We start from the raw sequence: 15491 nt of genomic DNA, 5'->3' as shown, positions 1-15491 counted from the left end.
CAAGGACTTTGCTGCCGTAACATGGCTGCAGGAGGCGTAATGATGTTAATAATTAATACCATTGCACCTCCTGACCCGGAGATCAGCTGAATGGATTCCAAAACTGTAAAAATCAAATGTTTAACTTGAAAAAATTAGCATTAGCATAAAAAAAGTGGAGTGTTCCTTTAAATTGTATAACTTGAATGGCCTGTAAGCTGCTTTGAGAGTGCCAAATGCGTAAAATGTAAAAATGAACATTCTATTTATATTTATAAACCATATTCACATTTATGTGACCCTGGACCTAAAAACCAGTCAAAGTCACACGGGTATAGTTGTTGCAATAGCCAACAATATATTATATGGGTAAAAATTATATATTCCAAAAATCATTGGGGTTTTAATATGAAGATTATGTTCCATAAAGGTATTTTATACATTTCCTTCCATAAATATATCAAAATAATTCACCAAATTACTGTGTGAAAGAGGCTACTGTCATTCTATAATCATGCAATGCTTACTGTTTTTGGTACAACACATAAAAAGTATTAAGTTCTTAGTGATTCTGAAATCGCACATTTAGACATGACACACCAAATTTGAGGTTATATATGTCTTTAAGGTCTTAATTTTTTCAAACCTTAACCTGTGACAGCTAAAGCTTCATATGGTTTGCTGGATTGCTTTATAAAACAGCTATTAAAAGACTCTCCCCTAACTGTGCCAGCAGGAAAATATTTAAAGGGGACAAATGATGAAAATCTGACTTTTTCCATGTTTATGTGCTATAATTGGCTCCCCAGTGATGGTATCAACCTAGAACATGTGAAAAAGCACAACCTAGTAACTTAGGTCAACCATTCTCTGCAAGCATGTGGAAAATAGGTCATTGAAATTTGGCTCCCCTTGTGATGTCAGAAGGGGATAATACCGCCCCTTAATCTGCACTAACCACGCCATTTAGTGTAGAGATCAGCTCATTTGCATTTTATAGGACACACACAAAAATTGCATTTTTGCTCGCATCTACAAAGTGGCAATTTTAACATTTTATAATAAATTATCTGTGGAGTATTTTGAGCTAAACTTCACATATGTACTCTGGAGACAACAAATATTTTTTTGACATCTTAAAAAAGTCTTGTGAATTGTCCCCTTTGAAATAATAAAAAATATGGGTTTAGAAGAAAGAGGGTGAGTAAATCATAAGACATTTCTTTAACTTTACTTCTTCCTTTGAAACTGAATACAGAAATAATTGTGTAATCTGCTCTGTGTGTCACTGCACTGCACAGGCTGAGCAAGTTTTTACTGACATAATGTTGTGTCGGGTCTAATTGAATAGCAGGAACTGTCCTTTTATTCCGCTGTCTAACTTTTGCTTCACTTTATTTATATAGCACTGTACAACAGCACTGGCAGACCAAAGTGCTGTACAATTAGGGTTGCCAACTGTCCCGTATTTTGAGCCTAATTGATTGTTCGGAGGCTCCCTCATCCCGCTATTTTGATCTAACCAGTGACAGATACAACAGGCTTGTTTGACTTTGTGGCACCACAAGAACCACAAGAGGCAGATGACATCAAAATCCCATAAAAGCTATTTGAAAAAATCATACAGAGGAGACTGCTCAAAATGTTCTCGCAGTACTTCAATGTCATTAATTGAAATCAAACAAGCAGCAGTGCTGATCAAGACACTTCATCGGTAGAAACATTAATCTTTATTGAAAGTGGGTCATATTTGTAGTCGAAATGTTACATAAATTTAGAATTTTGTGCCTATTTGCCCGAGAAAAGACAGAACGTGACTTAGGGCACATTTGTATGGAAAACTACAACTCCCACAATGCACCACAATGCACAGCTATGCAAGCCCCTCCCATTAATCGGAACACCGCTCAGATATGCTATTGTGTACATAAATGCCCCGTTAGTATAAGAAAGAAAATAGAAAACACTCACTTTATAGTCAGACGTCCGTTTATCCCTGCAGGCTTTGGCTGTTGCTTCTAGTTTAGGATTCTAAAATATGTATCCAGGACGCCGCTGTCCATATACGGTACGAAGCTTGGGTAGGAGCATGCTTCATTCAGTTTCTGATATATTTTTGTATATTATTCCCAAAGAAGAAAATTACGCATCAGGCACACAAACGCGCCCACCGCACAATATGTATACTCCACAGACGCGCTGGCTCAGCGCTTGTGCTCGTAAACTGAAACACGTCTGTGAAATAAACACGCGCAAAGTACCTCTCTTGCCCGGGAACATTCACCAAACAAACGTCCATATCCTGATCTGATGCGGAAATGTTATACAGAAAGCATACAGCGAGAGTACAGCCACTACTAGTCCGTCCAAGGCAGAGGCCGAGGGTTGCAGCGTTTCCCCTGGCTCCGGCCTATTCCTCGGGCTTCTGTTCCTCCATCTGCCTCAGCTCTTTGCTGTATAGTGGCTCATAAAGGTGGAATGATCAGTGGATTAGTGCATCACGCTAGCGAAATCACCCTCTTCCATATCGTATCGATTACCTTCTGCTATAATTGTAACATGAAGTCTGGCCCGCTCCACAACGTCTGTTAGCTTAGCTTAGCATAAAGATGGCGGCTGATCGTTTGTTTTTGTGTCTGTGTTCGTATATTTTTGTAAGTCCCACCCACTTATCTGTAATAGGTCTGTAGCGTGAGTGGGTCCCACCCATAGCCCCCACCTTGGTTCAAGCTCAGTCAGTAGGCTATACACTTAAGAGGGTCAAATAATACAATTTCATGTTTTCTTTTCATATAGTGGGTTATTTAGTTGTGCATGTATAAGATCTGCATAGTTACATAGAGATAGCTGATCCAGACCTGCCTAAAACAGCTCAATCTCCAAGGCATTTCCAACTTTGCTGGAAGTTTCTTGCACTTTTGATTCACAGTCTGTAAGTGTGTTTTAATGCAACATCTATGTTTTAGTTTGTCACACGTAAGATTAAGATGAAGGGAAACGTTTTTTACCCTTTGTGTGGGAGTCACAAGTCTTTGGTTTTAGATATTAAAGGTAATTGCTTCAATTAAACGACAGTGTTAAACGTACCTGCTGTAAATGAGCAAACTATTAATAATATACCTACTGTATGTTGCCAAGGCATAAATTATAAATTAATATTTAATTAGGTGATTAGCTATCATTTTGACTAATGGCTTAAAACAATACACTGTGTACATAAAAACATATTTGCACTGCGGCGGCAAGCCATCATTGCTCCCTATATATCAAAGTAAAAAAGTTGGCAACCCCTACGTATGCAATCAAGATGCTTACTCAAAAGAGCAGACAACATTCTGGCTCCAACAAAACATTAAAGGTCTTTGAATGCCAGTGCACATACATGCCTATTTGTCTGGCTTATCTGATGTTTTTGATGCTTTGTTGACTTTGCGGGCACATGTGCCTCGTCTAAATTCACAAAGCAGCTCTAGACTTCTTTGACATCAGCCTCCACTGTTGCCATGGCAGTGGACTATTGTTACTTTCTATCTGGGCTACAGATATTGGGAGAGGCATCGGTGTCCAAAAGCATTACGAGAGTTTGGGGCCAGACTCTATGATGAAATCATCAACAATAAAGTTTCCCCCCATTTTTTTAAGATTAGGAAACAGCTCCTTAGTATCCCAATTCCTCTCGAGTAATAAACTGTCGATTGTTATTTGTAAGGTAACATTACTTCACGTATTGCTCAGCGGTGCCAGAGATATAAAATACAATGGGAAAATCTTATCAGACAGTGCACAGATATAGAAGATGAATGGAAATGATAGTGGTTGCTTACTTGGAATAAACAACAAAGCTGTTAGACTTTCACAGTCCCTGTGTGAGGGCCTGCCTGGACTGATTCATGTCTATGTAATTGTGCCAAAAAGAAAAATATCAGATTATATACTGTATATATATATATAGAGTGAGTATCTTTCGATGTAGGCCTAAGTAAGAAAATAACATGATTTATTTTTATGTTTGGAGAACCACCTGCAAAGTAATATTCAGGGAAATTGGAAAAGGCCATCTGAGGAAATCAAACTGTGATTGTTGCACAGGAGGACATGAGGTGGTTTCAACAGCGTGGATGAAAAGCAGCTTTATTATAATGTCAGAAAGATTCCTGACAGAGCTGCTTTGGCAACAGTGAATAGAGAGAGGATTGCTGGATCTTTATTTGAATGGAGCTTTGCATAGTTTGAACTCATGTTAGTTCTCTTATCGTTTCTCCTGTCTACTGATCTTCTCCTTTCGTATCTTTTTCTTTTGTCGTCTTCTCTCTTTTTAGTTTATGGTCTTTCCCCTTTGCTTGTGCTTTCAAGATGGCACGCAGTCAAGCTATCACGGACTCAACAGGTCTGTCTAAAGCCTGACTTTCCTTGCTCTTCCAGCATTATTTGAAAAGGTTTCATGGTGTGTGTTGTGCTTTAGAGGAAGGAAGTAAATCTGTGGTTTCAGTTTGGCTTCAGCCTCGACTGTGTTTGTCCAGCATTGTATATTTCACACAGTTCACAAGCTCTCAGAATCAACAGTGGCTGTGTGCAATATTGTGCACTGAATGAAATGACCTCAGCACCATCACAAATATGACATCAGTTCCAGTTCATTGGTCCGCTGGCAGGGGGATCGAACATATTGATCTGAAATAAGAGCATGTCAGGTGTGTATGTGTGTTTGAGAAAGAGACTGGCTTAGCGTTTGTGTATTTAAGCGACCTTCTCATATCACAGTGTTTCTTTTTTCCAGTGTGTGCAAGTATGCAAATGTGATGAATGGTGTGGCTTGCATATTTACCAGTTTCTAGTAAGGCTGTCATAATGATTAAATAATCGCCTCATTGCGATTGTTTGACCTCATCGCGATGATTTCAGATCACCGCAATGATTGCACATCTCTTTAAAAACACAAGGGGGAGCTGCATCGCCTGTAAAAACGATACAGTATCAGTTGGCGCCCCTTAACTGATGGTGTAACGCGATACATTGCAAAGCCATTCAATACAGTGGAAAAACAGCATTTAAAGAAGTGCTGCAACACTTTGATAAAACATACATTTCCAAAACAGCAATTCCAAATTTAGGGAAGTGAAGGATGCTATTCTTAAGGATCTCTAAGGAATAGATTTTTTTGCAGCCATGTGGTCCAGTACTAATATGGTCGCCGTGATTTCAACAAGTAAGATGTGATCCTGGATCAACATTTTTTGTTGATCCTGGATCAACATTTTAATCAAAGATACCCCAACCTACCCTTAACTCAAACCCTAACCATTTTTAAACCCTCAATTTAGTGTGAAATAATAGTTTGAGGAGTATTTCTTAAAAGCGCCTAACCCAATCCTAAACCTAAATCTAACATGCACACTAATCTTAATCCTGCAATCTGATTGGTTAATGAAAATGTTGATCCAGGACCAACAATGGTGTTGATCCAGAATCACATCTCACTTGGTGAAATCACGTTCACCTACTAATATAACCTTAGTAGGATTGGCTACTGTTTAAAGCGGAACTCCACCCTAAAACAAAATTATGCTCCAACACTATATTTCATCACATATATATGTAGTTGATTGTGCTGCCATTAAATGTACTAACTCCATATAAAAAAAATTTAAGCTTTTAAATGCTACAGTAATGGTTTTGGTGATTTCCCCTTCAGAGACGGTAAAAGCGGAGTTACTCTTTGGTTGGGTTCATCTGCCGGCTAACTTTAAGTTGACTTGAGAGCAGGTTGAGCGGTAAAAGAAGTTATTAGGCTTGTTCGACTTCATGCGGCGCCGCAAGAATCGACAGCCGAATGACGTCAAAGTACCGCGATAGTGATTCGCAAAATCATTTCATCAATCAGTTTGCTTTTAAATTAATCTCACGGAACCTTGACGTCGTCCGGCTATCGTTTCTTGCAGCGCCGCATAAAGTCGAAAAATCCTGAAGGCTGCATCGGTTAGTGGGTGGAGCTAATGACTCAGTTTTAATGCAAGGGATTCTGGTTAATTGAGTCCATCAAAGACCGTTACGAAAATTCCGCTTCAACACACTATCAATCTAATAATCATAATCGTGCAAAATTCTTTTTTTTCACATGTAAAATGCAAAATGGACATAAAATATCCGTGATAACAGGCTTTAATGTCTAGGGTTCAATTCCGCTTTAAGGCCTGTTCTGCTATAGTCAGTTTATTTTGATTGCGTTTTTATTTTCTGTTATTTTCCAAACACTTTTTGTGTTTATTTATGAAGAACTTTCAGTGTTTGAAAGATATAATTATTAAATAATTACTTTTTAGTTAAATATGTGTTATGTGTATTAGTATTTACTTCCAGGAAAACCTTGCAAAATATTTAATTTAAATAATCACAACAATGTGTGAAAATTAATTCATGAATAAACAAAACATGTATGAGAATTAAATGTCAGAGCAATAAAAGAGACAATTAATCGTCAAAGTCCTAAAACAGGCAATTAATTCTCATAATCATCACAATTTATTAGACAATTAACCCTCTGCCAAATTTCATAATCGTGACAGGCCTAGTTTCTAGTGCATGTGGTGCCTTACTGTTTGCTGAGTGAAGCACAAAACAAATTCCTGCTTTGATGGATGAGAATATTATGACTAACATTTGAAATTTGGAAAAATTGCAACCATAAACTAGCATGGCTTGCACCAGACCAGTCTCATAGAGAATGAGACGTGGAAACCATATGCTCATTTTCTCGTATTTGAGGCGTGGTTTATGAATGCCCAGAGCTGTTTATTGGGCGCTATGAATGTCTATCAAATGCGTTTGTACGTAGCTCATAGCCAATCGTTTCAATTATACCAGATGACGTATGTAGAGCGACATCCATTCAAACGTAAACGACTTTTATCGGTTCGTGTGCACACAGCTGAAAGCTATGCAACTAAACCGGTAGCTGTATATTGTATTGAAAAGCAACACAATTTAGTGGCACTATGACAACCACAGTACAGGCATAATGACAATATGATATTAATAAATACCACTTACCATTTATAAGTTACTTGTACTTCGTCGACGACGATTTCCATAGCATGTTGGTCCTTTAAAACTCTGTGGATATCATGTCTTGCCATATCCAAACATCCTTCTTGGATATGAAATTTTTTAATGCCTAAAGTTGCTCTTTTTTTTAATTAACTTGCGTTCAAAACTACTTAGAACACTATCTAAGGCTGCATTGAAAAGAAACTTTGCGTCTGTTGCCGTGTTATAACAAATAACCAAACTGCTTCGGTGACGGTGTGTCACATAGACGTCATCATCGTCTTGCTGCCCCCTCCCCGTTCTGTGATTGGTTCCTTATTTCAGGGGCAAAATAGGGCCATAGTTTTCATGCTAGACTTGCAGCGTGAATAAATTTGCGCGCAAGGCAGCATGGGGAAACCCAGGCTAACCATAAACTGCAGCACGAAAAAACTTTAGAGCATAAATTACATGATTTATGGATCAGAAAGGATTATTTGACTGCATTGCCGCCTCTATTATTTCTATTTATTTTCAACACACAGTATCAACTACATTTCATTCTTATATTCCAATTTGTCTATAATGTGTCAGACAGTTTAAATGGCAGTTTTACCAGTCTCAGATTTATGTGTGAATCGTTGTGTTTGTGTGAGCATTAACACTCATCAAGTTTATCAAAGCTCTTTCACTTTGTTAGAGCAATGACGAAGCACGGCGGGATGTCTACAGCGGCTCGAGCCTCTGCTCATTGCTCTGATTGGCTAAAGTGCCCCCCTGTGTAAAATCAATTAATTTACTTTTCTTCATTTAGCCGGCACTTTCATCAAAAACGAATTACTAATTAGAAAGTGTTATTTGACTATTTTGTGGTACCTTAGATGCTTTTTTGTTTGTTTTACATAATCTGTTTTTAATATATTGAATAATAATTGTATTATTTAATATTGCATTTATACCAATAATCATCTTCAGATAATGACAGAACGTATAATTTAAGTTTGATCTATAGCATTCATGTATGGTATGGTTTAGGTTTGTAACCTATCAAGCATGTTTACAGTTTGATTGTTATAGCAGAACATGTAAACAGTTTGATTGTTTTGCTGTGTGGCATGTTGGCGCCCGTCATATATTTATGAGAGGGACGTTTGACACCTACGCAGAGTGCACAAATGTTCAGAGAAACCTGGTTTTCTCTCTCACATAAATAATGACAACATGAATTGGCACAAAGGAAAAATACTTGGAGTAAACAATGAAGCAAAAGTGATCCTTGTTCAAATTACTCATTTATTCAATGACTTAATTACAAATCAGATTACTCTATTGAATCAAAACATCAATTCAGTTACTGCAAGTTGATCTGATGCAGAAACAGCAATACAAAAATTCAAGCATGTGCACAGATGCTTTCTTTGCAGTCCTTTTTCACCAACACTTGGGATCATTTAGCCATTAAAATCTATTTCAATCTGAATGTGCCTCACTTATGAAGCCAAGGGTGCACTTCATGCAAGTAAAAAAAGAAACATTCTTGATCCCATCTATTGCCTCCGAGTAAATTAAAATAAATTGCTCACTTTTTACATTTCTAACAAAGTAACATAAAATAGACTGCTGTTTGAACCAGATGAAATTTCTGTACGAAAAGGGAAAAGAAGACCACTGCACCTTTTTAAAGCTTTCTTTGTGACAGTAATGATACCCCTTTATGCCCCCTCAAGAAAAAATCTAATATTGAAAAGAAAAACACGAATCTGAGTCACGGCAATGCTTTTGAAGTGCTTTTGCTTTAGAGAAAACACATTGGTCACCCTCTGCTTTTCATTTCGTTCAGAACTGGGCCAATCCGGAGGTGTCACAATTAAAATCAATCTTCCATTAAGAACAAGTGTCTGTGTCTGTCTGAAGCTCCTACCTGTGGGCCCTCATTTCAGCCTTGCTCTGTTAGAGATCCATCTTTATTAGTCCTTCACACTGCAAAATCAATGCATGCCCTCTTTTATAGGGAAACTGAGGACGGGCAGACTCGGGTTCTCACGCCTTGGCCCTTTAAGGCCTTACCAATCTCTTCCTGGAATACTTGCCCAACAAAAGAGTGACTCAGAAATGGTTGGAAATGGTTAGAAAGGAAAATTTAATTTATTAGACAGTACCGAGAGTACCGTCAAGCTTTTACACAGTAAGATTTAAGCCCTTCTCACACTGGGATTTTATCAATGGAGTGGGTGTTCCTGCCAATATTGGCGGTTTGGACAGGGAATCTGCTTTTTTGCTCTTTTACATTCTGCAGGGGAACGTGTTGGTATATATAATGTAGCAGTGACAAGTGTATCATATCATAGCAACACGATGAGCGATTATCAATGCATGAGTCTAACTCACGCAGGCGAAAGTTACTCACAGTTTCTCAAGCATCAGTGTTACATGCTGACGTGGGGAGAAACAAATCATATAACAGTGACATCACTGACAGTTATATGAACTTCTGTCTTGCCTACACATGACTACACTATCTCACAAGTGACTGATCACATGAGTTCCATTACAGTACATTCACTTTATTTGTGGTCAAAATGTTGCATTGCTGTCATTGAGTCAATAATAGGTGTGTTTGACTTCGCATGAACTTGAACACACCTAATATCTTTAAAGGCAGGGTGCGTGGTTTTTGAAAAACACTTTGGAAAAGGGAGTCGAGCCGACTACCAAAACACACTTGTAGCCAAACAGCAGTAAGAGGCGTTTCTACTACGACATTGTTGCCTGGGTTGCGTATGTGTGGGGTGGGTCTATCAAAAGAAGGTCCAGATTCTATTGGGGTAAGGGCGTGTTTGTTTAGGTGATTTCAAATATCAACATTGGCTTTTCAGTGTACTAGGGGCCGTTAAAGCAATAATGATTTCAACTGGAAAAGTTTTTTTGTCATCTTCTTGTAAACTATGCAAAAACGTGAATAATAGTGATGTCATGTGCATGTGTTCATTCAGTGTATATGTTTGTGCAAGTATAGACCCTTTTACTGTTTGTACACAATGACGTGGCAGTGTATGCGTGTGCATCCTGGCAACGGAAGTATGGCAAGAATCAGCAGTGAAGCAACAAAGACAGAGAAAGTTGTTTTAAAAATGTGACTTTATCAACATTTTCAACACAGTTACATAATCCAAGGTTCAAGGTTCAAATTTATTATAAGCCCAAAGGGGCAATTTTTTATGCAACATGAAAATTTGTAAGCATCACACACCATTATACTAAAAATCCATAAACAATACACACAACAATCTCACAGGTTTAAAAATCTTACTGCAGTAGGAATAAAAGAAAATCCATACGGGTTACTCTTAAATTTAGGCATACTATAACGTAACCCAGAAGGAAGCATTTTGAACTCGTGGAACAGCGTATGAGTTTGATCTCGAAAGATAGTTTTAGCTTTCTATAAAACGAACCGCTCAAAACTGTCTGATAACCCAGTCTGCCTAAAACCAATAATCTTGCTTCCCTGGTTAACAATGCCATTCAATGAGTTCCGATGCTTCACATTTAGATTACCATATCAACAACACATAGAGAAACAAAGTACAGATTCAATACAAGATCGGTCATAAGAGTCCTGCTAATATTAAAAGTAGAGAGCCTCCGAAGACAGTGTAGCCGTTGCTGGCCTTTTTTGCATAGAGTGCTTCTGCATGAGTATCAAAATGCAGTTTGTTGTCGATAATAAGCCCCAGATACTTATAAGTGCTAGCCCATTCCACCATTTGACCTTTAACTATAGTTGACTGAGCAGGTGTTGAATGACTCGATCTAAAGTGAATAGCCTTATCCCTGGTCTTCTTTATATTCACATGCAAAAAGGCACTATTGCACCATGTTATAAAATCATTCACTACTGGACCATGACAGTTCCGTGTACTATAGTGGAGTGGATAGAAGACGTTAGCAGATGGCCAAATATAAAGTGGCCAGATACATATATACGTATATTAGTATATTATATTAGTGCAACCAAACGCAACAACCAGGCCATCAACCTAATGGTCGCCAACCTGTATTTATTGCTCCATATGAAGCAAAATATGTATGTACGCAGACATGTAGTATTTCTTTACAAGGTAACATTGCCATCTACTGGCCTGGCACATATAATACAGTGTGTTGTCATCTTTCACTGTAAAAAATAATTTTGTGGCTTAGTAAATTTAACTAAATAAAATGAGTAAATTCTATTTAAAAAAAGTAAATTCTTGTTTTTTAACCAAATTTGAGTAAAAAGGCGAGTAATTCTAAATGAACACATTATTTAGTAAATTCAACTCAATTGTATTATGTAAAATTTGTAAGAAGGAAATTAAATAAAGAATTTTTGGTTGAAACTACTAATAATAAATAAATATATAAATATAACTAACTAGGCAGTGGACTAAATATAATAGGCTGTATTAAAAATATAGTGCATCATTTTTGCATCCACTTTTAAAGTAAATTTTACATTGCTTAAATTGCTTAAAATTCCATTTAAAACTAACTTAAAAAAGTGGATGCAAAAACAATGCACTATATTTAAAAAAAAATGTGTAGTAGATCCACGGTATTATTTTTTTTCAGTGCATGTAAACGCAGATCATTTTAACAGCGTTATCGTGTGTGCCTGATTTCTTTCTTTAAAAACAAAAAGGAAAACGTTTCTGCTTCTCCTTGTCATATAAATGTAGCCTTATTTCCAAAGCTACCTTTAAAATCTGTGCAAGTACAAAAAGGTGTTTCAAAGGCAAAGTATCATCACACCAAATATTAATTGAATTGTATTAATAGCCAAACACATTAAGCAAAATCTATTCATAGCATTGTTACTGCAAACTTTCTGACTTACTTTTACAGTATTGTAGTTTCCAAGTAAGTTGCTGCAAGCATTTTGAAGATGGAATGGATTTAGCTGTCTTAGTTTTATTCAAGTCCTAGACTTACCTCATGATGGTAAGATCAGATCTCTTTGTGGGCCATACCTGTTTACTTTTGCACAGTACTGTATGTCACTAAAAGTCTAAGTCAGAATGGATGACTTCTACATGCTTTGTTCCTGCAAGATGCTCTCAGTCTGAATACGGCTTTAGAAAGGCTATACCTTCAATAGTGGCATCAGTCTAATGCCTAAATTGCAAAAGGTGACTTTCTTGGCCAGACAGGGAGTCGATGGCTCACGTAGCTCCCATTGTTGAAGAAACTAATCTGTCTCATTGCAACAGCTGTCAGACAGAACAAACCCAACTTCCCTGCACAACCCAAAAATCATGGAGAATATTACTACAGTAGAGAAGAGCTGCATAGCGATTAATTGCGACTAATCGTTTGCAGAATAAAAGATTTTGTTTACATCATATATGTGTTTACTGCATAATAATATAATACTGTGTATAATAATATATATATAATCAATTTTCAGAGAAAATATATTTATATATTAAGTATTAATATTTATATAGAATATACATTTTATATATATATTTACATGCATGTTTGTGTATTTATATATACATAATTATTATACACCTTACACACACACACACACACACACACACACACACACATATATATATATATATATATATATATATATATATATATGATTTAAACCAAATCTTTTATTCTGCAAACGATTAGTCGTGATTAATCGTTATGCAGCCCTATAGTTTCATGTAATCTTAAATACGGCCAGTGAGCGTGTTTCCACCTACACATATTCTAAAGCTTTACAGTAAACAAAGCTAAAGAAACTGTCTATGCAGGGGCGTTTGGGCAGGGGTAATTTACAGGTTCTGCAAGCATAGCCCGCAGGGAGCTTATGACTGGACAGCGCTTTGAAGTGCCTCACATTGGTGTCTAATAAATAAACATGAGCTGTGTTTGCTTTCAAGTAAACCAGCGGGAGAAATGGGCACATGCTCAGAGGCGTTTGCCGTCTTGCCTGCGTTTGCTGGAACATGCTGCCTTTGATGGCCACAGGGTCGCCTGTAATAATGTCAATTTCCCCCAAAGAGAGAAGAATCATCTCCATACTTGGCACGGCTCTTGTTGCTCTTAAACAAATGTCAACCGAGTTGAACAGCATTACGGTTTTCACAGTCTACAACCTCCATGCAAGGTCAGGGAAGACTGTCGTGCCATAATGAAGTGTCCTTGAGAAGAAATGAGCTCATGTGTTGTTCTTGCAGGTGTCTGACCGCTTTGTTTTACAGCGTTGTTAATCCATTCACTCTCTACTGTCCACTGAAAATCCTTTTACTCCACCAGCACTGTATTTATAAGCTTTCAGAACAATGAGTGTCCATTCATGTGTGGGTTCATGCTTGCGTCTAGCTGTCCATCAAATTACTCAAGCAGTTAAACATTGTGGGCGTCTGTCACAAACATTAGAGCTGACTCCATCTGAACTCCATGTTCTGATGATTTACCCCTCAGGTTAATAAGCAGGTTGCGGCGTTCACGGTATGCTGTTGTTTGATTGCAAACAGCTGGGCGCATTGTGGTCGTACGGGGATCTACATCATCGATTGACATTTGCCACCTAGTGAGTCCGGGACAGCTGTCACGCCACGTTACGGATATGACCGCAGGCTTTGACAAACTGAGTTAAGTGGTGCAAATGTGTAAGGTGGTGTCTGTCACCGCGAGTCTGGTCTTTAATTAGCCTGGCCCATCAGCATGTGCCCGCGCTGAATTATTTATCCTTGTGAGACATTAACACGCAGGGTACATTCATTTAAATGACATAGAGAGGGCACTGACTCCATTTGTTGGCATGGTAAGGCTATGCTATACCTTGTCCATTTTAATACACATTAGGGCTGCAAGATATATTAATGTTATCGAAATATCAGAAATACTGTCTATACTGTATTGCAACACTGAGTTATTTTTAACGCTGGGTTATTTTCAAATCTTTATAAGATGTCTATCGCATTTTTATGAAGTTATCGCATATTGCATTTTCCTTTAATATCTTGCAGCCCTAACACATCAGATTGTAGCTTCATGAAAGATAAGGTTTTGTAAAGCTGAATGTATCTGCACTGACTGCTACAAGGGAAGTGTGGCATTTTGACAGACTTACTCACAGTAAAGCTTGTTTTGATGGGTTACAGTACCAGTCTGTATAAATCTGACATAGTCGAGGAATTCCTACACTGTGATGTTTATTTTAGGTCTTTCAGAGGTTTTTAATATCTTCATGGAGATGCTGTTCTGCACTAATGCTGCATATATATCTCTAAAACAAGAACTGATTATAAACTCTTCCCTCACTCTTTTTGTTCTCTAATTTAAATGCTTATGCTGCGTTCAGGCAGGTTTTTGAGCCCGTGAATTACGACTTCAAAACCACAACTCACTATGCATTCAAGGCAGCTTGTAACCCGTGTTTTTACAACCTTCTACTTGTGAAAGTGCACTGGAACGGCAGTCAAACACGTGACTTCCCACCCGTGAACTTGTACTAGATCGACGTGCTCCCAGTTCAGAGTCGTGAGTCGTGGTTTTGAAGTCGTGATTTATGGGTTACGGGTTGCCTGGAACGCAGCATTAAGTCTACCCTTCAATCTCTCTGTCACTTACACACACACACACACACACACACACACACACACACACACACACGCACACACACACACACACACACACACACACACACACACACACACACACACACACACACACACACACACATATTCTATTCCCTTCCCCTAACCCAAACCCTAACCCCAACCGTCACAGAAAACTTTCTGCTACTTCACATTTTCAAGATACATCATCCGTTTGATTTATAAACTTGTTTCCTCATGGGAACCTCAAAATGTCCCCACAAGGTGACAAAAATACTGGTATTCCTATCTTCTGGGGACAATTGGTCCCCACAACGTGATAATTACCAGGTAGACACACACACACACACCCCGTTGTAAGTGCTGCAAAGAGTTAGAAAGGTTGAAAGATTTGAATCTTTTTAAATTTTGATATGAGTTGTGCTCAGGAGTCTCTAACCCTGCTCCTGGTGAGCTACCGTCCTGCAGACTTCATTTCCAACTCAGCTCCAACAAACCTGTCTGTAATTATCAAGCAACCCTTAACACCTTGATTAGCTGCTTCAGCTGTGTTTGATTGAGAAATCGGCAAAACAGTGGCTGTTTCTCAATATGCGTTCTTCAGCGATCTTGCATCCTTGTGTTCTCGCTCTATGTCACCATTAGCGTCAAAGTTCAATTCCAATTCTTAAGAATACAGAGGACACATGAAAAACTCGGATGTGTTCTGGATATCGAAGATGCATTGAGTGCAGACTTGTGTGCTGAAATCTGGGGAGGTCAGGTGACCAACAAGAAGATCGCACACATCTCCATTCTCACAAGTGTGTTCTGTGTTCTTGCGATCTTCTGAGTTCGTTCTTCCAAGGTCGCCTGGCAAGACCGATCTCCATGAGAACGCAAGTC

General features: G+C 38.1%; 1 protein-coding gene across 4 annotated transcripts in view; it reads left to right on the top strand.

Annotated features, from left to right (window-relative positions):
- Positions 1–15491, top strand: part of LOC129447883 (glutamate receptor ionotropic, kainate 5) — a 73856-nt gene that overhangs the window by 12032 nt on the left and 46333 nt on the right. The window lies entirely within an intron of this gene.

This window comes from Misgurnus anguillicaudatus, chromosome 10 (genome assembly GCF_027580225.2).
Source record: "Misgurnus anguillicaudatus chromosome 10, ASM2758022v2, whole genome shotgun sequence".
Lineage (NCBI taxonomy): Eukaryota > Metazoa > Chordata > Actinopteri > Cypriniformes > Cobitidae > Misgurnus > Misgurnus anguillicaudatus.
The sequence above is the reverse complement of the archived record's forward strand: the minus strand, read 5'-3'. Positions and strand labels throughout refer to the sequence as shown.